The sequence below is a fragment of the Lithobates pipiens genome, unplaced genomic scaffold (assembly GCF_037356315.1).
Source record: "Lithobates pipiens isolate NorthernLeopardFrog02 unplaced genomic scaffold, aLitPip1_a1.2 Scaffold_16, whole genome shotgun sequence".
In the NCBI taxonomy this organism is placed as follows: domain Eukaryota; kingdom Metazoa; phylum Chordata; class Amphibia; order Anura; family Ranidae; genus Lithobates; species Lithobates pipiens.
In genome coordinates, this window is record NW_027507748.1 from 63,998,680 (window position 1) to 64,024,967 (window position 26,288).

Sequence of the window (26,288 nt, forward strand, 5' to 3'; positions counted from 1 at the left end):
AGAAGTAAAGTGCCCCAATCCCCCGGTGCTCGCGAATGGAAGCGAATGCATATGTAAGTCGCACAGGCAAATTTAAACGGTGTTCGCACCACACATGTGAAGTATCGCCGCAAACGTTGGAGCGAGAGCAATAATTCTAGTGCCAGAACTCCTCTAACTCTAAACAGGTAACCTGTAAAGGCGTTTAAATGGTCGCCTATGGAGATTTTTAAGTACCAAAGTTTGTTGCCATTCGGTGAGCGTGTGCAATTTTAAAGTGTGACATGTTGGGTATCCATTTACTCAGCGTAAGATCATCTTTCACATTTAAAAAAAAAATTGCATTTGAATAAATGCTGTGCAAATACCACGTAACATAAAGAATTGCAACGATCGCCATTTTATTCCCTAGGGTCTCTGATTAAAAAACGGTGCCAGAAAAAGCCTGGTTGGCAAGTGCATGATATAAAGCATCAGTTTATAAACTTTAAAAAAAATGAGCATGCCATATAATGATCCTGAATGTAATGGTGAGAAAAAGGTGTTTGTAGTCCGAATCAGGAGAGCAGCTCCTCCATAGATACAATGAGTGTCACCTTCGGGCAGGAAATGTTACTTGGTGAAAAAAAAGAAAAAAGAAAAAAAGAATAAAACGAATGCCCCTAATATGACTTATGTTAGCCATACGCCTGTCGAAAAATTGTTGAAACTAGTTTTCAAAAACCGAACACATGGTCGGGAGAGCAGTTGATTTTGCTATCATGTAATGACCGAATTTTGGTCGCTCAACGGACACGAATCCGTTTTTTCATTTGTTTTGTCAAATATGCCTAGTGCAAACTGTTTGGGCGAGAAACACATTAACCTTTCAATTTATTGCCCGTTCTGATGAAATTTTCCAAACTTTTCCTTCGATTTTTCAGCCCAAAAAGAGTCGCAACGGATTTTTAGATTCACGCTCATTAACTGAACGATAAACAAACTGTCCAAAATGACAGACTTTCAAACGATTTTTCTTCTAGCGTATGGCCACCATAAGGACTGGTAACCTGCAGCACGTTGTTCTAGTCCTCATCATTCCACGGTCCTACATATCTAATTTGTCATTCCTCCCCACAATGTCCTCTTATGTGAGGGATGAAGAGCCACTTGTTTGAATGACTTTATTTTATTCCATTTTCTAAGCCGCAGGCCCAGGCCAAGAAATTGACACTTGCAGCATTCGTCGGCTTTAAGCACATAACCAGTTAAATGTATTGAGAAGTGGAAAACCTGACTGGCAGTATCCTGAAATAGCCACAGCAGTGGCAACACACAAAAAAAGCACATTTTGTTCTTTATTTATGTGTAGAGAAAAGCAGAACGATCTTTTAGTTGCTAGGTGACCAGCGGATCGGATGTTCTTCTATAGAGGTGGGGAAGCTGGTTGGATAATGCCTCTCGGAGTATATCAACAGTTGTTAAACACCCGTGTTCGGCTATTGACCGGATGACTGGATGCGCTCCAGCACACAATTAGGGCCGCGGAACCTGTATTTCACACTGCGCAGAAGGTCGCGTTTCACTTTGATGCCAAGTAACGAGGGCAGCTGATCTATGACCGGTAGAAAATGACTGACTTTGTGAAGGAACCATTCATATTTTATTAATCTTTTTCTGCTGAGTAAAGTTACGTTGGGTTCACATGAAGTACAGCTATGCTAAAAGAGGTCAGCCTGATAGTACTATATATTGTATGAAATATCCCAACTGTTTATTATTGATGTGTTTTATATAGAGTGGGCCAAAAGTAGGTACACCTTACTCTGGGCTTTTCTTCTCAGAGAATAGGTGCAGGTACTCCCTGCTTTTGCATCAAAGCCTTGTCTCTGCCCCCTACCCACCTCCAAGCACCATCTCTTTGTTCCACCTCTACCTACCTCCCAGTAGCCCCCGTTTTAGAGAATACAGAACCAAGTATCATTTTGTGGTTCTGTACAGTGGAACCTTGGATTACGAGCATATTCCGTTCCAGGAGGATGCTTGTAATCCAAAACACCCGCGTATCAAAACAAGTTTCCTCATAGAAGTCGATGGAAATGAAGATAATTCGTTCCGCATTGACTTCTATTACATGCAATACTGCATGTGGCCAGAGGTGGGGGGCGCCAGAGAGCCTCGGAAATACTCAGGGACAGCTGGGCTGAACTCGGAAAGGCTCAGAAACACGTGGGAACCGAGTATTTCCGAGTTATTCCGAGTATTTCCGAGTGATTCCGAGTATTTCACGAACCGTTCCGAGTGTCCCCGGCACCCTCACACCTCTGGCCACATGCGGTACTGCATGCCCCATTAGCTTGAATTCTGCTCATTTTGCGAGACAACACTTGCAAACCGAGTCAGAATAAAAAAAAAAGTTGCTCCTCTTTCAAAATGCTCGTTAACCACGCTACTCATAAACCAAGGTTCCACTGTAATTTTTTTTAATGGAATTTGTTAACAAGAAAGGCAGTAAAATGGATCCCCTGCAGCCAGCAACAAAAGTCCCCCCCTCCCTCAGCAACAATAGACCCCCCCAGCAACAACAGATACCCTGCAACTAAATGACTTACCATCCACGTGGAGACACAGGTGGTGTTAACCTATCTATCCAGACTGATTGGCAATTTGGATCCATTTAAAGCATTACCAACTTTGAAACAACCGGCAAGATCTATGTAGATCATCTGTGTTATAATCCAATGCCCTGATGAAGCAAGTTTTCCCGTACAATGAGCAGGCCATATACCTGGAATTTTCCAGTTGGGATAACGACACCCTGGACAACCTTACTGTAACTGTTTTTAACTAATTCCTTTAGAACTTTTTTTACAATCAATTACGTGTATGTATAGAATAAAGATATGGTTATTTTTATATCAATTTCTATGTGTAGACCATGTTGTTTAGGCAGGGGTTGTTAAAGCGGTTCTTCACCCTAAAGGGGAAGTTCCGCTAATCTGGTCCCTCCCCCCTCCGGTGCCACAATCGGCACCTTTCGGGGGGGGGTGCAGTTACCTGGATAATCCAGGTATCTGCACCCACTTCCGGGCTGACCACCGCAGACCCCCGCAGACGCCCCGCCCGCCCCCCCCGTTGTGTTCTGGGAAACACACAGTTCCCAGGACACAGCGGGGATCTGAAGAGACGCGCAGCGCGACTCGCGCATGCACAGTAGGGAACCGGGCAGTGAAGCCGACATGCTTCACTTCCTGATTCCCTGACAGAGGATGGCGGCGGGGGCAGCAGCGAGACGAGCGATTGCTCGTCATCTGCCGCCGACATCGCTGGACCCTGGGACAGGTAAGTGTGATTTTATTAAAAGTCAGCAGCTGCAATATTAGTAGCTGCTGGCTTTTAATATTTTTTTTTTTTAGGTGCAGAACCACTTTAACAAATTTAGTTTGCCGGGTAGTAATTGTCCTGGCTAATTGTTAGAAGATCCACTGATTCCTCTATAATTGTGGACTTGCTTCACCTTTTCTCCTCTGTCACTAGGTGGCACTGTGGCTGGTGACATTAGATCGACAAAGGCATAGGAAGGTCAGATTATGAATCGATGGGGTGTCTCAGCCAATTGGCAGGGGTCTTTGGTCCCTTGGTCTTCTGGGAGAGCCTATTTATTTGGGTGGAGTCAGGTGATCAGAGTTTTGTGCCACATGGACGGCTTTCTGGGTGGAAGTGTGTTATGTCGCCCCAGAGTTGCTAGGCCGGAAGCCTGAGGCCTATCCCGGAGACACCTGGCTGCTAGGCTGTTTGAGGCCTATCCAGGAGCAGGAGAAGTAGGGTTGGAACTGCAGGATTGGAGTCCAACCGAGTTGCGAAGGTTCAGCCGGATGGGGAACCAGTTGTGGTCAGAGGTAAAGGGGAAACAGTCGCCACTAAGGGACCATTCACCTTATTACCAGAGACTATACTGAGTAAGCTCAAGCAAGTACCAAAGCAGTCTTCTCACCAGCCAGAGACGATGAAAAAGTGGGAAAGCTTCAGCGAGTGCCATGCCAGGGACCCAGCAGGATAGCGGGGGTGACGCTTGAGGAGTATACAGCGGGATAGCTGTGGAAGAGATCAGGAGATCCGGTGACGACTGGGATCTGGAAGAGACAGTGGTCCTATACAGACGGTTAAGAGACAATAAATCTCTTTGCATTCAAAAAGTGACAGGCGCCCATCATTTCATCTTGCATTACACCCACCATGCCAGTTAACCCACTCTACAAGGAAGGATGTCAGCTCTCTCTAACTCTTGAGGTCAACTCTTGAGGTCACCATCAGGCCTCTAGAGGTCCCGGAGGTTGCTACATATGATTTGTTTCCATTAGTCCTTGCAAGGTACATGTAAAATCCCACCTTATTTTGCTCTAATATGGTAAATACCCCCCCAACAACAGATCCCCACCCCAGCAACAACAGACCCCCACCAGCAACAACAGATCTCCAACTCCCAGTAGCCAGTATCAATAGTTACATAGTCTGTCCGGTTGAAAAAAGACACAAAGTCCATCCAGTTCAACCAACAAAAAAGGCCTCCTTAGGTCTGATGAGAACCTCTAGGGCCAGAGATAGCTGACATCCTTCTGTATGTAGCGGGTCGTGAGGCATGGTGGGTGCAGAGTAGTTATTGGGCGCCAGACACATCTTGAATGCAAAAGAACGTTTATTTCTCTTTAAAAAAAAAAATGGGGGGAGAGAGGGTTAGGGCCAGGACACCCTTAGGTAGTTGCAGGAATTATTGGCAGACTCCGAGACTTCAACAGGAAAGGCATCCAGCAAGACGCCACATCTGCATGTGTAGGAATGCTGTCTCCTATGGCAACGGTCTTACACAAAAATATAATAGTTCCTTTCACTTTCACTATAATCGCGCCTTGTAGTTCTTCAGCCCACTGAGCTCTCAGTCTCACTAGATCCACAGATTCACTGCCACTGAATCCCTTGAGCTCCTTCAAACTTCATGGTGGCATCTTCCTCAAGCGTCACCTCTGCTTCTCTGCTGGGTCCCTAGCTTGGCACTCCCGATACTTCTCATGCTTCACCCCCGCTGGCCTGCTCGGTCCCTGGCTTGACATGCAAGGCTACTCTGCAAGCATCACCTCCATTGGTTGGGTTCCTGACTTGATTCGCACTGAAGTGTCCTGATTCTTCATGTCCCTGGTTGGTGAGAATGCTGCTCTGGTACTTGCTTCAGTTACTCACTGTGGTCTTTAGTAAAGGCGATTGGTCCCTTAGTGGCGACAGCTTCCCTTCTACCCCCAACCATGCCAGGTTCTCCGTCCTGCAGAATCGTCACTTTTGGTTGGCCTGTAGGCCGCAGTCCCAACCCTGCTCTGCTCTCTTGCTTCTGGATAGGCCCTCAGACAGCCAGATGTGCCCAGGATAGGCTCAATCTCCGGCTTAGCAGCCCGGGCAATAGACGCGTCCACCCAGACAGCCGTCCAGGTGGCACAGAACCTGTCTCCACCCAAATCTATAGATTCCGCCATCAAGCCAAGGCATCCAAGAAAACCCCTGCCCATTGGCTGAGATACCCCACATACCCTGGGTTGTCCTTCTCATATCTAGTACCACCAAGTACCCAAGTGCAACAAGGCCAAACTTAGGGATAAATCAATAGATCCCTAACAATCACCCAGGGTAGTTATTCCTGGCAAATAAATTTGTGAGGAGCAACCCTGCCTAAACTCCAGGGTGCTACATATTTTTTCACCTGCTGGCGGCTGTAGCAGCTAGCAGTAATCATTGTATTCTGCTGGTGGGGAAGGCTCCCTGCTGGCAGAACACAATAGCGATGTGAGAGGGATTGACGGTGTTGATGGAGGAATTAAGCAATTTTCTTCCTGCAACAGTGTGGTTGCAGGAAAGAAAAATGCATAATGTATGGTCTGCCTTTGTTTTTTTTTTGTTTTGTTTTTTGTGAATGACATAATTACCTTGGAATTCAGTGCAGCTTAATATCCAAATAATGACATCTTCCATCTGAGTATTTTATTTTACCAGAAATTCTTTTTAGGTTGCACAGTAACAACAAACAGAAGACAGAAGGGGTTTGCTGCGCGGTGAAAGTGCGTGTTGGTTCGGCGGAGTGCATGGAGTGAATGGATGTGTTTGTGCATGAACCTGGTTACTTGATATCATGGGATGGGGAGCAGAGAATGTCTCCCGCTGGGATGTCTCACGCTGGATGTATTGTGGTGTTATGGAGATTGGCTGAGGTGGAATACTGTACACAGGCCTGTACTTGTCCCTCGGCGGATTGCTGGATGACACTGTATGGGCTGTGTACGGTCCTCCGGATAAAGAACATCTAATTCTTCCCACCCGGTTCAGCCAGACAGAGCAGTTTGTGATCCAGTGTCTCTGCACCCCGCCAGCCTGTCCTCCTACGTTTCTCACAGGATGGTTTTATCTGTATGGGTGTATCTCCACCACATAGAGGCCATAGCCCTCAAATCTACTCCGTGCCCCCTTAGTGGAACATCCTACTGGGCACCATTAAAGCTGAACTTTTAGATAACTTGGGCCTCATTCACACGGGGATACTTAACCACTTAAGGACCGAGTCTCTTTTTAAGACTTGTTGTTTACAAGTTAAAAACTGTTTTTTTTTGCTAGAAAATTACTTGGAACCACCAAACATTATACATTTTTTTCTAACACCCTAGAGAATAAAATGGCGGTCGTTGCAATAGTCTTACAAGCGCACTTTTTTTGGAAAAAAAATAAAAAATTTTGAACTAAAAAAATGAGACATCAGTAAAGTTAGCCCAGTTTTTTTTTTACAGTGTGAAAGATAATGTTACGCCGAGTAAATTGATACCCAACATGTCACGCTTCAAAATTGCACCCGCTCATGGATAGGCGACAAACTTTTACTCTTAAAAATCTCCATAGGCGATGTTTAAAAAATTGTATAGGTTGCATGTTTTGAGTTACAGAGGAGGTCTAGAATCATTGCTCTCGCTCTACCGATCGCAGCGATACCTGACGTGTGTGGTTTGAACACCGCTTTCATATGCGGGCGCTACTCACGTATGCGTTTGCTTCTGCGTGCAAGCTCGGCGGGACGGGGAGCGTTTCAATTTTTTTTTATTATTTATTTTACACTGTTCTTTTAAAAAAAATAAAATGTGTCACTTTTTTATTCCTATTACAAGGAATGTAAACATCCCTTGTAATAGCAAAAAAGCATGACAGGACCTCTTAAATATGAGATGTGGGGTCAAAAAGACCTCATATCTCATATTTACATTATATGCAATAAAAAAAAAGGCCCTTTAAGAGCTATGGACGGAGGTGATGTTTTGCCATCCTGCCATGGTATGGAGACGGGTGGGGGCCATCTTCCCCTTGCTTGTCTCCATACCTAACACCAAGAAGGATCTGATTGCCTCCGCCGCTACGACGGCTCTGGTAAGCGGCAGAAGGCACTGGAGAGCGGCGGGAGGGGGGATTAAAAGAGACAACTTTTATCGGAAACCGGACCTCCCGCTGAAGAAGTGGTCTAAGAGGCTGAGCCGGGCACCAGTCTAGGCATGTGGGCAAGACCCTAGGGTTTCCACCTTTTCTTCAAATCAAACCTGAACACTTTAGTGGCGCACAGCAATTTTGTTTTTTTAATAGTATAAACTATACATATATTCTACTATTAAATACCATTTCTAATCATATGAAGTTAATAACAAGAGTTCCCCTTTACATCAGAGTCCACAGAGTTCCCTTTCACTGTAAGGGGGGACTCTGCAGACTCTGATGTAAGGGAGAACTCTGGGGACTCTGATATAAGGGGTGCTCTAGGAAACCTGATTTAAGGGGGAACACCATACCTCCCAACATTTTGAGATGGGAATGAGGGACGCATACTAGCAAATGTATGTAGGCATAGGACACGCCCCCTGCCATGACTCTTAAAGGGGACATACCCCCTCAAAAAAGGTTAATTAAATCCACAAGTGTTTTTTTTTTTCTACCACTATTATTCCTTTATATTGGCTTTTAAAAATTACAACTGTAGCAATTTAGAATTTGGATGAAAGTTTTAGCGCTGGGGAACACTTTTTGAAAGATAAAAAGTGCATTTTATATACAACTATATAGATCAGACCAAAATGAGAGACAAATGAGGAGGAATGAGGGGCAGAGGGACATTGCTCCAAATCAGGGACAGTCCCTCCAAATCAGGGACAGTTTGGAGCTATGGGGAACACTGAGAACTCTGATGTATGGAGAGGACTCTGTTGTAAGCGGGAACACTGTGGCCTCTGGTGTAAAGAGGAACTCTGATGTAAGGGGAGCTCTGAGAACCCTGAATTACGTTAGTGTACTCACTCAGAGGCAGGAGAGAGAAGGGGGGGAGGAGACTTCAGTCACAGACAGGGATGGATGGTGAGCTCACTCACCCCTTGGCAATCGGCACCTCTCATCCAGATGTATCTGAGGCTGCTGGACTGTTGGCTACACAGAGGGGTAGGGGTGGGAGACAGATGTGCAGATCGAGCCCTCTCTCCTCTCCCGTCAGTGTGGGGGTGGGGGAATTGTTGGTTTTGTTAGTTCTGGCTTTGGACAGTGTAAAAAAAGAGTGTAACAGACACTCTCAGCTTAGCCAACTGCAGCCAGAAAACCTGCTGGGAAGCCATAGTCCAGTCTGAAAAATGTGTCCGGGTTTCAGGCAGTCTGGAACCCGGACACATGATTCCAAACCCAAATTGTCCAGGTGAAAGCCTGTACTTCTCCTTCAAGCGTGTGCTGGGGCAGGAGCTGTATTTGCCCGTACAGGGATTCACTGGTGTCTGTGCATTCCCACTCAGGTCAATTGTGATGCAGTAGCTGCACAGACAGTCGTTGCTCCCAATTTGACAGCCGCATGGGTGTGGGTGCACGGCCCAGAACACAGTGTGTATGCAGGCTCCTGCAGGCACGTGGCTGTCCAGCTGCTGTGTCCCGGGTGACATGAATGGGACTTCCTGCATAGGGGATGCATGGAAGACCATACCAATACCGTGCAGGAAAACGCGGCCCTCGGCCTTACCCTCGCAGTGGGTCCCCCTCCCCAGTGTAAGATTTTATTTATTACAGGTACCGTACACCGTCGATTTACGCAGTGTAAACCTTAGGCCTCATGTACACTGCTGCTGCTAAACGGACGTTTAGGAGCAGTTGGGCATTTTTTTTCAGCTGCTCCTGAACTCTCCTCTTATCTTATCAGTACATGTACACAGGGTTGTTCTGTAATCTTATCTGTACACAGGGTCGTCTATAGTCGTTTCTGGACACTTGAGTTTACAGACCTTTTTTGGAAAGCAAAAAAATTAGTTCAGACGCTGACTTTAGAGGCATTCCAAACACCAAACACTTCTAAACGTGGTAACTCACATGTAACCGCATTTCAGTTACAGGAGTTTTTCATTTTTGGCTATTTTGAAAGTGTGTGTGTGGGGGGGGGGGGGGGGGACCCACGCAGGTACAAGGAGAACATGCAAACTCCATGCAGGCAGTGCTGTGATTGGGATTCAAAAAGCCACCCTTGTTCTGCTAGGTGGAAGTGCTATACACTTAGCCACTGTGCTGCCCATTAACGGCTTGTTTTTCCTAAGGCTCGGTTTAAATATATGCAAATTGGATGCCTTTTTAACCGCATCCGCTTTGCATAACGTGAATCGGACCGACTTTCAGTGGAGCTGGTTCACACATATCCGGGACGGCTGTGGCCCATTTCTGAAAAGGGTCCTGTGCGATTTTGGGTCCGGTTTAGGTACGAATTCAAGTAAACATTTGCACCTGAATCGGTGAACACAACCGCACCTGACTGCAAACCGCAGCCGCACATGTGTGAACCTAGACTCAGGAATGATGACTACAGTGATCTATGTACCTTTATTCTTTGTTCCCTTGGCAAGTGGCTGTCCAGAAAGTGGGCAGGCCCTCCGCATCCTTCTCTACAATCAGAACTGCTGGTCCTGCATTATACAGGATGATGTTGGAGAGGTGTGACCAGGGCCGCTGATCGGACAGTACAGCCAGCTCTCCTGTACTGGGCCCGGGCACCATCAGTTCAAAAGGGGGACCCAGGTGCCTGCTGAGCAAGAGGGTCGGCTGCACTGTCTTATTGCAGCCATCGTTCTTCTTCTGCCTCTTCCTGCAGTGCTGCCAGCTTCTCTTCCTCCCTCCCTCTGGCTGCACTGCAGGGCGATTGATCCTAGCACATGTGCCCCCTCCATCTGCTGTCCGGGCCCCCCAGTTTGCCCCTTTCCCCCGCAGCACCTCCGGCTTCCCTCCTCTCTCATCGGAAGCTATTGCAGGCACAAAGGGACATCTTTCAGGATAGAAAGTAGGGAAAGGGGCCAGTAAATTACGTATTTACTTCCTTTCCTGAATGAACATGGTGAGTGATCAGTACCAACCACTCCTGTGTCCATTCCTCACTGAAACATAGTAAACTTTGTTTACTATGCTTCTGTTTGTGAATGAGCAGGAAGCTCTCTGAGTGCTTCCTATTCATTCATCTGTGTGGCTGAGGATGTAAAGAAAGGGACTGATAAATCTGTGTCCTTAGTCACTTTCACCTGGGAAGGGGTGGCCCTATCAGGCTGTATGGGGCCCTGTGATTTCTAACAGCTGCCCTGGGTGTGTGACCAGGGGACTTGTGGCATGAAGAGGTGGTTTCCCCATAGAAAGATTTCCCTCTCCTCCAGTCCTGTTGCCAACCCTTGAATTTTGGATTTCCCGTCACTTCTGGAACAAATAGTGATCCATTAACACCTCTCCAGTGCATTGCAATCAATCAATGCATGTTAGATGCCCTAGTGCGTTGGGGTGCCATTCATTTTAAATCATGCAGCTCCAATACACACATATAGACGCACAGTAATGCACAACCATGCTTTGAGGTGCGCCGTGTTGCCAAAAATGGTGCATGTCTTTTTTTTTTTGGGGTGTTTGGTGCATTGCCAGCCCATTCATTTGATCAGGACGTCGAGGTCTGGATGTCCGTTTGGCTGTATTGCTCGATGAGAGAGGGGGGGGAGGGGCCTAACACATGAAATGCACAGTTTCCAGTAGGCCCAGTTCACACCAGCAATGCTGCATTTGTGTGCTGGGTGAAAGTGGAACACACTACAATGCACGACAACTTGTCACAGTGCACAGAATTGTGCGTTAAGGAAAACAATATAAAGTATTTTAGTTTCTGATGTGGAAATAAAATGCACATCGATGCAACGCATTAAAAAAAAAAAAACATGTCAACGTACGCTCCCTTGGTATGAACCTTTCTGTCCAGTGATGGTGGTCACCAGGACACAGGGAGGGTGAATCTTTCCAGTGGAGACCAAGCAGTAAGAACCTCTAAGCCCTTGTACACACGGTCGGAGAATCTGTCGTAATGTGTCCTATCGGACCGTGTCGTCGGATAATCCGACTGTGTGTGGTATGCATGGGACTGATTCCGTCCAAATCTCCATTGAACCCAATTTTCCAACATGTTGGAAATATTTCCCGACCAACTGGTTCGATCGGACCTAATCCGATCATGTGTAGAGAATTTTGATCGGACCAAGTGCCACGCATGCTCAGATCAAATTCCTACATCAAAGCTATTGGTTACTAGCCTGAATGTAGTCCCATCGTAACGAAATTACGTCATCACGTTCTGAACGATCTGATTTTTCGCCAACTTTGTCCGACCGTGTGTATGCAACAGTTTCGGACAAGATCCGATGGACAAAATCCGACAGACAAAATCCGACGGATTTGGTTGTGGAAATCTCCAACCGTGTGTACAGGGGCTAAGAGAGGGTCTAACCCTTCCTTACTCTATCTAGAAAGAAAGGCCCCATTCTGCCTTAACTACAAACTCCTTACTTGAGAAAAAAGCACTGCAGATTGAAATGTCATTTTTAATAACCTTAAAGAAGAAGTAAACCCTGATGGATTTTACTTCCTATTTTTCCCCCTGCAAAGTAAAAGCATAATGGGCTAGTATACATCGAATACTAGCCCATTGTGTGCCACTTACCTAAAAATGAAGCACGCAATGTCCCCGCTGGTGGTCGCATCCATCTTCACCCCTCTTCCTTCCGGGGCTCTGTGACTGGCCGGAGTCGCGTGACGTCACTCCCGCAAATGCACACGGGAGTTGCCGATCACGGCACAGGCCCTTTAGAAACAGCACAATTGTGCCCTGTCTTCAGTGCGCATGCGCCGACAATGTCAGTGTAAGGGTACATGGTAAATATCTCCTAAACAGTGCAGGTTTAGGAGATATTGTCAGTACCTACAGTTATGCCTTATTATAGGCTTACTTGTGGGGAAAAGTGGTGTGTAAGGCCGCGTACACACGGGCGGACTGTATGGCGTACTTAGTCCGTCATACAATCCGACGGACAGTCCGTCCTACTTTCGACTGAACGGACTTGACCACACACGGATACCCAAACAGTCCGCCGAAAGTTTGCGCGATGACGTGTACAGCACGTACGACGGGACTAGAAATAGGAAGTCCAATACACAGCAAAGCACCCTTCCGCCGTGTAAATCCTTTCTGGGCATGCGCCATTCTTAGTCCGTCGAACTAGCATACTGACGACCGTATTGTCCGCTGAAACCAAAGTACGACGGACAGAATTTCGAAAAATCTGAAATACTTAGTACGCCAGACTGCACGCTGAAAAAGTCCGCTGAAGCCCACACACGAGCAGACTATCCGCTGAAATGTGTTTCGACGGACTAAGTACGCCATACAGTCCGCCCGTGTGTACGCGGCATAAGGGTGTACAGACACTTTAAACTACATTTATGACTTGTGTAGCAATTGTGCATGCTATATATAGTTTTTTTTTTTATTTGCTGCTATTTTTCCTCTATAAAAGTGATTTACTCTTTAAGTCTCTTCTGCTGTTAACCCTTTACTTTCCAATTCAAATGCTGAGCATCCACAGCTGTTTCCATTACAGCGTCAGATAAAATGTAATATTAACCACTTGTCGGCTGTAGAACATCAATACAGGGCACTTTCACCCCCTTCCTTCCCAGACCAATTTTCAGCTTTCAGCGCTCTCGCATTTTCAGTGACAATTGCGCGGTCATGCAATGCTGTACCCAAATTAAATTTTTATCATTTTGTTCGTACAAATAGAGCTTTATTTTGGTGGTATTTATTCGCGACTCCGTTTTTTTTATTTTTTGCGAAAAAAGAGCAGAAATTTGGAAAAAAAACAACAATATTTTCTTCTTTCTATTTTAAAAGAAATCCAATAAAATCGAATTTTGTCATCAATTTAAGCCAAAATGTATTCTGCTACATGTTTTTGGTAAAAAAAAAATGCCGTTAAGTGTATAATAATTGGTTTGTGCGATCACAGACATAGGAATGCAGATGATCATGTACAGATGTGTGCAGGTGATCAAGGACTTATGTGTGCAGATGATCATGTACAGATGTGCACAGGTGATCACGGACATATGTGTGCAGATGATCATGTACAGATGTGCGCAGGTGATCACGGACATATGTGTGCAGATGATCATGTACAAATGTGCGCAGGTGATCACGGACATATGTGCGCAGGTGATCATGTACAGATGTGCACAGGTGATCACGGACATATGTGTGCAGATGATCATGTACAGATGTGCGCAGGTGATCACGGACATATGTGTGCAGATGATCATGTACAGATGTGCGCAGGTGATCACGGACATATGTGTGCAGATGATCATGTACAGATGTGCGCAGATGATCACGGACATATGTGCGCAGATGATCATGTACAGATGTGCACAGGTGATCACGGACATATGTGTGAAGATAGTCATTGGGACATGTGATTTTACTGTTAAATCTGTGAGGGACAGGTGTTTTTACTATGTGGGAGCGTGTGTGTTTTACGATGTGTACATGTTTTACATGTGTGTTTTACTGGTGATCAGTGTGTAAAAAGCTGTAAAAAAAACAGCTCATACTCGCTGATCACCAGCCGGCTGCAGCGATCTCCTCTCCTCACTGACAACTTCTGTGTGAGCAGAGGAAAGCCAATCGCCTAGCATCCGGTTCTCTGTTTACATCACATGACGGCTGTGATTGGACACGGCCGTGATGTGATCAGGAGGGCCAATCACAGAGCCCTCCTACCGATGGGAGACGTGCCGTGTCCAGGTGACACGAGCAAATCATGATCGCGCGGGTGCGTGGGCACATGCGCACGTGATCCATCTCCTTCTGAGGGGCGTTCCTGAATGTCTACTCAGAAGGAGAGAGTGCCCCCCCCGCCGTACATATACAGTGGCCAGGTGGGAAGTGGTTAAATATACAGTGGCGAGATAACTCTGCGCTGGATCATATACCTAGTACATGACACTTCTGGGTTGGGGGCGCGCGTGTCGCCGGCTGGCTTCCACTGATCATACACAACGGGAGCTGATCTGTGGGTACCATGGACTCTATGTCCGCCGGCACCTGCCGATCATCCAACACATGTAAACGTGCATATTTTTTAGTACCGATCACTGTATTAGTGTCAGTGGTCCCCAAAAGTGTCAGAAGTGTCAATTAGTGTCAGAATGTCCGCCGCAATATCACAGTCCTGCTTTAAGTCTCTGATCGCCACCATTACTAGTAAAAAAAATGTTTTAAATCCCATAGTTTGTAGACGCTATAACTTTTGAACAAACCAATCAATATAAGATTTTTTTGCAAAAATATGTAGCAGAATACATATTGGCCTAAATTGATGAGGAAATTTGATTTATTTTTTATTGGATATGTCTTATAGAAGAAAATAAAATAATATTGTTTTTTTTTTTTTTCAAAATCGTCAGACTTTTTTGTTTATAGCGCAAAAAATAAAAACACAGAGGTGATCAAATACCACCAAAAGAAAGATCTATTAGTGGGAAAAAGCGATGCAGTGCCGTATCACAAAAAATGGCCTGGTCAGGAAGGGCGGCAAATCTTTCTGAGGTTTAGTGGTTAGTAGAATTTAGGCGTCCTGGTGGTTGTCACTATGCCCCTGTTGTGAATAACAATATCAGCATGCGCATTTGTAAGACATGCTAACTCCTGTTTTACCAGCAGGGGCAGTGTTGCATTGATAAGCATCAGGTCGGCTGAGGACTAATGTGACCAGCATTGTCCAAATCTCTCTGCACTGCCCAACTCTTATGCCTTGTACACACGGTCGGAAATTCCGTTGGAAAAGGTCAAATCAGATTATATTGTCGGAAAATCCGATTGTGTATGGGCTCTATCGGACTTTTTCCATCAGAAATTCCGACGGAAAAAATTTGAGAGCAGGACCCCAAATTTTCCGACAAAAGAATCCGAGCGGACTTTTTCTGATCGTTTCTATAGAATTCCGATCGGACAAAGTGCCACGCATGCTCAGATCAAATTACGAGACCAAAGCTATTGGCTACTAGCCTGAACGTAGTCCCGTCGTAACGAACGAACGTCATCACGATCTGATTTTCTGACAGCTTTGTCCGACCGTGTGTATGCAACACCAGTTTAGGACAAAATCCGACGGATTTTGTTGTTGGAATGTCCGACCGTGTGTACAGTGCATTACGTTGAATGTGTTAGGGTTCATTCATACCAGCAGTTGAGAGGGGGGGGTGGTAAAACCCCACCACTGATCTTTGATTTTACTGCCCCCCCTTTAGCTGGGACAGGTGGTGGCTGGGAGTTTTCACATGCTGTGATCATGATGCATTGCTTCATGGCCTTTGCCAGGAATTATACCCTCAGGAGCTTTGTACTGAATGAGGCCGCTCTGCAAACACCCTGCAGCCATATGCTGCACAACCACCATCTATGGCAGTGATGGTGAACCTTGGCACCCCAGATGTTTTGGAACTACATTTCCCATGATGCTCAGGCACTCTGCAGTGTAGTGGAGCATCATGGGAAATGTAATTCCAAAACATCTGGGGTGCCAAGGTTCGCCATCACTGATCTATGACTAGCCTTAGACCCTCTGTCAAGTTTTAATTGCCATTTGTGTCCCTGTTGGGGAAACTGACCCCTTAATGTGTACTGTTGTCCATTTTTGCCAAGAATGTCCCCAAAACAGGAGGTAAGAGAAAATCCTCAAATGAGGACAACTGTCTGAAGCTAGCCATAGATTTTTGGGATTCCTTTTTGCAGGCAAACTAGTTGATGGAAGAATCCCCCCCGCCAAGATATTGTGGGGGGGGGGGGGGGAGATTTACTAAGGCTGCTTTCACACTGAGGCGCTTTACAGGCGCTACAACACTAAAAATAGCGCCTGTAAAGTGTCTCTGAGTGCTTTCACACTGGAGTGGTGCGCTTTTAGGACGGTAAAACACAGTCCTGCAAGCAGCATCTTTGCAGCGCTGTAGGAGTGGCGAATACACTGCTCCTAAAGCACCCCTGCCCATTGAAATCAATGATGTAGTGCTGTCAGACCGCTGGTGCTTTGCGGGCGGTTTTAACACTTTTCAGCCGCTAGCAGGGGTTAAAAGCGCAGCTAAAACAAAGGTAAAGTGCCACCAAAACGAAGGTAAATCGCCACCAAAAATAGCGGTGTTTTACCGCCGATGCCCACCCACCCCAGTGTCAAAGTAGCCTAAAACTGGAGCACTCAGAAACTGGGGCAGCGGTTTATGGTAGCCAATCAGCTTCTAACTTCTGCTTGTTTAATTAAGCTTTTACAATAAAAAACCTGGAAGCTGATTGGTCTCTATGCAGAGCTGCTCCGGATTGCGCACGCTCCAGTTTTATTAAATCTCGCCATTATTCTGACAGTGGGGGACTCAACTATCAGGCTCCATGCACCCTGGAGCTCATAAACGTCCGTTATTTGGAGTCTGGGGCGTTTTTAAAAGCCAATAAACTCCCCTCTATGTTATCCTATGTGTCCATGCAACACATGAACGTTATTGGACGTTTATTAGCAGTGGAGTTTATGGGCTGTTTTCTGAACGCCATAAAATCGCGTTCAGGAGTTGTTTTTCTGACCACAAAAAACGCCAAACGCTGATAAACATCAATAAACACTCAAAAACGTTTTTGATCCATTGAAAAAAAATATATAAAACAAAAACGCTAAAAAAGCGCTAATAAATGCTATTGCACAAACATTAAAAAACGTTAAAAGACTCACTGCAAAGCTACTGGCAGTTTTATAACCTTACTTTAATGTCCAGTGTGCTCCATGCACACTGGACATTAAAGTAAGGTTATAAAACTGCCAGTAGAATACAAACTGCCTTAGAATACACTGATCAGCGACTCCAGGTAATGATTGACAAAAGTTTTTCAACACTCCTGTTCAACAGAAGTTGATCTAATAATGTCTGTCGGTCAGGGACAGCCATACTTGGACTCTGCTGAACCAGATGAATTTCGATCTATCTACGGTTAGCTTAACGTGATATAAATGTTTTTTTTTTTTTAACCACTTAAAGTCCACCCTGTAGCAGTTTTACAGTATAGTAAAACACTGGTTAGGCACACAGTTAACCCTTTGATCACCCCTGACGTGACCCCTTCCCAGCCAGTGTCATTAGTACAGTGACAGTGCATTTTTTTTAGCACCGATCACTGTATTAGTGTCACTGGTCCCCAAAAAAGTGTCAGTGTCCCAATGTCGGCCGCAATATCGCAGTTCCGCTATAAATCGCTGATCGCCACCATTATTGGTAAAAAATAAAATAAAAAATAAAGAAAAATAACTCTTAGTGTGTAGACGCTATAACTTTTGCGCAAACCAATCAATATATACTTATTTGGATTTTTTTTACCAACAATATGTAGCAGAATACCTATTAGCCTAAATTTATGAAGACTTTTTGATTCATTTCTTTTTTAATTTGATATGTTTTGTAGCAGAAAGTAAAGATTTTTATTTATTTTTTTGCGCAAAAGTGGAAGGCCCCCCCCCTTCCACTTTTGCACTATAAAAAAGAGACAGTTGTCTATTGTAAGGGGAAATTTTAGGGGCAGAGGATTTGTGCTAGAAGAGAGGATTTTTTTTGGGGGGGGGGGGATTTGTGCTGAGGGGTGTATTTCAGCAGGGGGGGTGTATTTGGACCGGGAGGAGGGCAGATTTATTCTATGGGGGAAAGCATGCAGTTTAGGGCTCAATGTTTTTGTGGGGGGGGGGATTTTTGCTGACACATAATACTCATACATCTTGGGGGGTGCAGTTTGGCATGTTTGCCCTGGGTTGCGGGTGACCTTATCCTGGCACTTCTTGTATACAGCAGTGGTTCTCAACCTTGTACTCAAATACCCCCAACAGGACATGCTTTGGGAATTTCTCTAAGCCCTTGTACACACGATCGGAGATTCCGACTGAATGTGTCCGATCGGAGCGTTTTGTCGGATATTCCGACTGTGTGTGGTATGCATCGGACTGTTTCCCTTGGAATATCCATTGGACCAAATTTTCCAACTTGCCGGAAATATTTTCCGACAAAATGCTCTGATCGGACATACTCCGATCATGTGTAGATAATTCCGATCGGACAAAGTGCCACGCATGCTCAGATCAAATTCCTACATCAAAGCTATTGGTTATTAGCCTGAACATAGTCACGTCGTAACGAAATAACGTCATCACGTCGGATTTTCAGACAACTTCGTCGGATCGTGTGTATGCAACAGTTTCGGACAAAATCCGACGGATTTGGTTGTCGGAATCTCCGACCGTGTGTACAAGGGCTTAGACCCCTTCCACACCGAGGGCGTTTTGCAGGCGCTATAGCGTTAGAAATAGCGCCTGCAATCCACCCTCAAACTGCTGCACCATTGTCTCCAGTGTGAAAGCCTGAGGGCTTTCACACTGGAGCGGTGTGCTGGCAGGACCTTAGGAAAAGTCCTGCCAGCAGCTTCTTTGGAGCGATGAAGGAGCGGTGTGTTTACCGCTCCTCCCCCGCTGCTCCCCATTGAAATCAATGGGGCAGCGCTGCAATACTGCCGGCAAAACGCTATTGAAGCGTATTGCGGGTGTTTTTAACCCTTTCTCAGCCGCTAGCGGGGGTAAAAGTGCCCCGCTAGTGGCCGAAATGTGCCGCAAATCCGACGGTAAAACGTCGCTAAAAATAGTGGCGTTTTACCGCCGACGCTAAGGGGCGGCGCAGTGTGAAAGCCCTCTTAGATAAAATAGCTGTCCAACATACCAAGCCATTGACTCTAATTTAAAGCACCTGTGCAAGATAAAGGAAAACCTGCAAACATGGCCTGTTGGGGGTACTTGAGTACAGGGTTAAGAAGCACTTCCTGTATACAATAAAAGGTCCTGTTTGTCCTCCCAGAGAGGTGGGAGGTATGTTGGTGCCTCTTCTTCTGTTTTCACTGCCAGATTCACTTTAAATATTTAATCTGAGACTATTTAAACAAAGACATTCGGAACAATAGATTCCTTGCTATTTAGAGGGAAACTGACAATGACAGAGACATTTTCATACTATCCTGGTGAAACAAAAAAAAAGAAAAAAGGTAAAAACATACACTAGAAAATTGTTCGGCTTTAATTTCGATCTTAATATAGTAAATTGAAAATGTCAAAACTCTCCTTCGAAGATTAGAGACGGCGAGCGTTTTCGTTCATTTTATGGGGTTTTCCCATCCTCTGGGCTTTTTTTTAGGTTGCAAATTGGAGGCCCCCAGTTGTGATTTCCCCTCCAGGCAATCAGGCAGAGCAGCAGGAGAGCCGCACACATGGGACAATCTCCCACAAGCTAGTGCTGCCTGCTGTGACTAAATACCAAAAGGCAAGTTAAACAGATAAAAAGAAGGAAGGAGGCAAAGAGGAGTGAAAGAGGTAAAAAAAAAAAAAAGCTCCCATAACACGCCCACATTGGCCTGTCTCATCTTCCTATGAAACTTAGTGATCCCCTCCCAGTGCTGCCAGCCAGCACAAGCACTGAGTTGTGAAAGCTGTTTCATTTGTGTGCAGCATGTGGACGGGGACAGCCAGGGAATCATGCACACAGCCAAACAATGGGTGAGTTTGCCTTTTTCTCTTTTTTTTTTCTATTTGTTTTACTTTTTGATAGTTGTTTTGCTGCTGGTTCCTAATCATCTCTTGTTGCTCTTTTTATCCTTTATAATACAGAGTTGTTTTTTGTTTTGGAATTGTTTTTAGGGTTTTGACTTGCAAGTCTTTGTTGTTTTGACATTTGTAGATGGTATCGGTATGTTGAGCACTCTGCTAAAATTTTGACAATACCTTTTTATTTCTAAAACATTTTTCTACAAAGTTTATTTTATAGTTTGCTCTGATTTCAGAGAATTGGCTGACTTTTTGTGTCCTTGGAAATGTCCCTGGCGTTGAAAGTTGATCAGCGTCGCGTTTTAAGATGTCCTGGATTGCTGCTGCTGTCTTGGGAAGGATTAGTTTGGATTTGTTTGGTATCTGAAAGTAGATCAGCATTGCAATAAAATTACATTTTTGTTTTTATTAAGTAATATGGTGATACCTATTGTACAGGGTGTTAGTAGTTTATTAAAATATATATATATATATATATATATATATATATATATATATATATATATATATATATATATATATACTTTTTTATTAATTTTTTTTTTTTATGTGGCTCTGAACATTGATCCGCTTTGTAATAAAATCTCTTTTTATGATGACAATTATATTTTAAATTTTTTTCCTCCTACAAAGTTTATTTCATACTTCTTCTTTTTTTTTTTTTTTTTCCTAATTAAAAATTCTCAGATTTTCAAGGATTGGTTAATTGTCCCTGACTTTAAATGTTTATCGCCATCACTAAATAAAAATCTCTTATTTCCCCTTTTAAACAAGGTATATTGAACAATTTTGGATGTGTATGTCCTAGATTGCTGCTGTCCTGGGAGGGATTACAATGGATTTGTTTGTCTCTGTACACAAAATCTTTTTTTGAAGATTGATATCCAATGCTAGGAAGTATTTAAAGACCCGATATAATCCAGTTTAGTCATTTCGTGATGAGGTGGTTGTGTGCCATGGTTTTTATTTTATTTTTTTTATTTATTTTGCAACTAAGGTTGATTTCAGAGGGGCGGCTTTGACACGGTTTTTTGACATCGCCAGTGGCAGGATCATTAAGGCCTCATTCACACTTGGCGATTTGGAATCGCGAGCAGAAACTCATCGATTCTAAAGTGCGTGGCAATCGCTGCAATGCGTATTTGGGTGCCTTTCATTCTAAATGGAACTTCAAACGCCGGGGCAATTTGCTGCGATTGGCACTCTGGAAAAATGTACCTTTAAAAAATCCCATGAAGCCTGTCGCCCAGGAAGGAGTGACCATTTTGGGATGACAATCGCACATAGGGCAGCCCATAGAAGTGAAGGGGCTGCCCTGCGTGTGACACATGAAATCGCCCACACAAAATCGCAGGCGGTAATGCGAGTTCCCTCTATGTATAGAGTGTGCATTGGGCCTGAGTGGCCCCACCATCTTAATGGACTCGCCCCCTCTGTAGCCAAGGCAGCAAGCTGTCGCTGCCATCACTAGCGGCCAAGATTGAGCAGCATTCTGGCCAGCGACAGAGCGACATCTCGCTGCATTTGGCTACTGAGCCATTACCTAGGGACAGACAGGCAGCCGCCTTAGGGTTTATTTACACTAGCAGTTGTGGTGGCCATTAAACTCCACGATTGAGCCACCCTTTATACTGCCCCTCAATTGCTTCCCCTTTAACTGCAGCGGCCGAGGGTGTACACATGCCGCAATTTTGATGCTTTTCTTCATGGCTGCTGCAGGAATCGATATTAAGAACGGGCCACTCTGCAAGCACACCGCAACCCCACTAGTGCAGGGTCCAAGGGGTTGAAGCAGGGGGTGAGGAGGCAATGCCACTCCTCACTAACACCTCTGAAAAGCGAATAGAGAGCAAATCGCTTTTCAGAGGAGCTGCAGTCTCTGCGGCATATATTAAAAAAAACCCTTAGAGAGCCTGTCGCTGGCTATTTGTGTCTAGCGGCAGAAACGCCCATCTGATATCAATCTAAAGTTCGGTGTCCCAACTGTGTCTGGAATCATTTTAAGATTGAGATGTTAACTTAATTGCACTGTTGTGTAAATATCGGGTTGCATTGTTGGAAAATTCATTCATTCATTGCTTCTATTGTTAATAAATACTTCCCAATGATGGATATATAGGGGAAGATCAAGGCGATGTGAAAATGGAAGACCTCGCGTGTTTTCATGCAGTTGATGGAATCCTGTTAGATACTTGTAAAGAGGAACCAATCAAATCATTGCACAGTATTAAATCTGAAGTCGCACGTGTTGGATGGAGAAGTTGTGGCTTTGTTTGACCAGCGATTGTTCCATGACATGTATATTCTGCTATGGCTGCCTTTGTACTCTCGGGGCCCATTCACACCAATGGAGTTGTGGTGACATGCAGTAATTGATGCGTTGCTTTAAGGCAACCTGTTGCTCAGCACTAAACTTGGACCTGAACAATTTTTTTTTTTTAATGCACGCATGTGAAGTGTGTGCTGTTATGTTGTGGCACAATGCAGATGGGTTGTTCTGTGTTGCCCAGGTGGCATGGGGAGCCATTGAGAATGACTTTGCAATGTTTCAGTGTGAATGGGCCCTCAGTGGCCGGGCTGCCAAAATGTTGTAATGATTTAGATTGCCTTTACACTTTTTTGTTTAAGGTCTTGCCCCAATCCCCCCCCCCCCCCCCCCCTAGCGGCAGAGGCAGCAGCTGGGGGTGTCCATGTGTTACGATTCTTAGCTTTGAAGCCAAAGCTAGAAATTCTACCCCCTGTGGGCCAACCACGGGCCAGTCAACTGAATGGGGCTGCTCTGCAAGCGCCCTGCAGCCACAAGCAATGATCAAGGGGTTAAAGCAGGCGGTGAAGTGGCAATACGCCTCCTCACTGCCTGTCAAATACTTGCTGAAGAGCGATCCGAACACAAATTGCTGTTCAGAGAGCTCTGCACTTGTGAACCAGTCCGAAAGTGTTACTAAACCCAGGACCCTGTATTCAATATATCTGGTCTACAACAGTACACAGAACATGGAAATGTGAACACCCATGCAATCTGATTCTGGTGCGGACCAAAAAAAGGGTCCTGTGCGAGTTTGGACTGAATGCGTTATCGGCCATACTATCTGTATGGCTAAAATCGCATCACACGGACATGGCATGTGATTTGCACTGCAAATCACATGTGATCTCACAGACCACAGTAGTGTGAACCGGCACTTAAGGCTGGCCAGACATACACATTTTCTTGTTTAATTATCCTTTAGCTTTATAAACGCCATATAATGGGAGGTCAAACCTAAATAACACTTTCAGCTTTGTATCCAATCAGACAGGCCCTTTCACTACATAGTTGAAGGTAATTCTAAAGGAGATTGTACAGAAAATTGTATAATGGATGGCCAGCTAGTAGTCGAGGGCCAACCTGATGTCATTGCACTATTAGCGATGGGTTTAATTTTTTTGGGCTTGTGGCTTACTGTGCTTATTAACGCACAGCAGAAATGTAAATGAGCCCTTCGTTTTTCAGAACGTTGGGAAACCAGTTTGTCCTCTTCTGTTGAATTCTATGACATGGCCCAGTCCTCCTCTGCTGTCTCTGGATGGATCACCGAGGCACCGGGCAGAGTTTGGGTTGGATCATCGAGGCATCGGGGAGAGTTTAGGTTGATCACAACTCCTGCTAAACATTTTCTCCGTAGTTTTGCCATGTGTAGCAGCTTTCACAACCGCCGAATATTGCGCCCGTTCTCTAATGCAATTAAAATGTGCATTTTTTTTTTTTTGTCGCTAACAGGCTTGTCCTGTTCTGGTGGCTGGAGGTGACCCCTTCAGGGGTCTCTGTACATACTCTTCCTCTTGTCGTTTTGTCTTTGTTTGGAATGTACCTTCCCATCCCCCTCTTTGCTCTGTCCATGGTTTCTGCTCAGCTTTCACACTACAGTGCCAGCACCCGACGTATTGTGTCAGCCATTGAATGCTGGAATCCATGCTGGGGAGCAACTACTTTTTTATTAGGTAACTGAAAGCATTTAACATTCGGTGGCACATCTGCCTGTGTGGGTATTGGATTACCGTATTCATGTACAGAGTGCTGATGCTTGCTAGTGGAGTAACATTAAGACCCCTTTAACACGGGCGTTGCATTTGTCTTTTTTTTTTTTTTTTTTTATCCCTCCGTTGATGGATGAAAAATGGACACCAATGCATTTCTATGGGCAAGTGGATGATCATCCACCTCGGTTGACATCCATTATATTTATTTATTTTAAATAAAAGACCCCTTTCACACGGGGTGGAATCCATGCAAGCGGATCCGCCTACTCGGATCTCTCCTGTGATCCCCGCTGAGCAGGCGATGACGGGTCCATTCCGCTCTGCTATGCAGAGCAGACACGGATACAGCCTGCTACTTTCTATGGGGCTGTCGGCTGGAAACTGACTGCATGTCCGTTTCCAATCCGATTGTCGTTCGATACGCTCATAAACCGTCCAGCGGATCTCCATCTGTCCTGTTTTTTAGCGTCCCGGATCGGATGCCGGCGGCTGACAGCAGACACATTTCTGGGGACATCCACCGCCCCATAGAGAACAATTAGTGGTCCGATTGGGTCCACACTTGTTTTTCAGGCGGACCCGATCGGTCCGCTGGTGTGAAAGGGGTCAAAGAAAGTCCTATTTTTCTTCTATTGTCTGAACTGATGAAACAGAACGGAATGCCCGTGCGAAAGGGGCCTAAGCCCTCATTCACATTGAATACGGCTTTAAAATCATAAGACTTCATCTGAAATCGCACAATTTCAAAGCCGCATGTCAGTACAATTTTATGTGCAATTTTGAAAGTCTATGCAGCTTCCTATACAGATGTCTATGCAAGTCACACCACGAAATTACTAAAAGTAGTACAGGAACTTTTACAAATCGATGCAGCCCCGCAGTGTTGGCGTTGCACCAAATTGAACAGTGTCATTGCTGACAATGGGGTGCGACTTGTCATGCAGTTTGAACTGTCAAATCACATAAGTCGTTCCAATGTGAACGAGGGCTAAAACATTTACAGCAGGCCTTTCCATAGGAGCTTACAGCCTAATGACCCCACCACATGTGTTGCTGAACAGTGTGTTTCTGTGAAAACCAGTTAACTTGCTGCTTTAGTTTTTTTGATTATGAGAAGAACTTTCAAATATGGGAAGGCATTTTGGGTTTCTTCACACCTGTCTCTGTCATTGAAGCGTACAGGGCTTGGAAGCTGCAGCTAGCGGATCACAAGTGGTGGAATTGGCAGATTCCTTCTGCTGTCCTTTGCATCTGCACAAGTTGGCAGTGCAAATGTAGGCAAATTTCCCCTTGCTTTTAGAAGATCTACTTTGGGAAGCCTTCCCGAAAAAGTACCCAGACACCAATAGATACCTGAGCATTTCATAGAAACTGGAGGAAAGGACAGTTTGGATTTCCCCATCCAGGCTAAACAGTAGGGATGGAGGATTCTCCACTGCTGGCTATATTCTACCAAAACGGTAGGATGCAGTCCTTCTTTGGCCCATCTTTTCCCAACCGGGGTACAGTGGATATTTTCGGGTTCTTCTGGCGATTCCTTGAGAAGTGAGCATTGGCAGGTTGATCTCTTGGTTCTTTCTGTTGCCTCTGACATTTTTCGGGTTTCTAGAAGGAGATGCGAAGAACTCACCCGGACTTGGTTTCTCCTGATATTGATAAACAAGCTGTCATTGTTTACTCGCTGTTCTTGGAATGCGGTGGCGTGTTAAAACATCGTCACACGCACACAATTGTAGCAATTTGAATGAGCTATTGAGGAAAACATTCTGTGAAATAGTCACGACTTAAGAAATATACTCATTGATGTCACACAATGTAAACTATTGCTGAGATTATGGTGCTGACGTTTTTCGACAGTTCCCGAAGAGAGCTCACCACGGGTCATCTATGGATGAGGAAGGTCACCAGATCCCAGAGGATGTCAGCTGGCCTTGTGTTCTCCTTCAGTTGGCAGTTGAGCGGAGTCTAGATCTGTCCGATGGTTCATAAATAAAGGATTGGGTTCTTGCATTGATCTTTTTTTTACCTGATTTGCACATTCAATCTTCAGTGAATGTTTTGTGACCTTCTACGTACAAAGCAAGGAGCAGCAGATATCCATGTTTGATGTGCAGAATTTTCCTAAAACTTCTTCAGTGGTAGACTTTCTATCCAGCCACCCTTCTTCACCTGTCTTCTGCTTTGTAACCTCCATCATGGAGGGAAGCTGTGGGTCCTGGCAGTGTACCAGTCCAGCTAAGCACTGGCTGATCACTCAAT

The 26,288-nt window shown here is 45.1% G+C and overlaps 1 protein-coding gene across 7 annotated transcripts in view; it reads left to right on the forward strand.

Annotated features, from left to right (window-relative positions):
• Positions 1-26,288, forward strand: part of TIAM1 (TIAM Rac1 associated GEF 1) — a 553,722-nt gene that overhangs the window by 255,470 nt on the left and 271,964 nt on the right. Inside the window, exon 1 of one of the 7 annotated variants that reach the window (XM_077480002.1) lies at positions 19,844-19,961. The exons of the other annotated variants lie outside the window; for them this stretch is intronic. The gene's annotated coding sequence lies outside the window, so the exon portion shown is untranslated. Of the gene's footprint in view, positions 1-19,843; positions 19,962-26,288 lie in introns of those variants that run through there. 7 annotated transcript variants of the gene reach the window in all.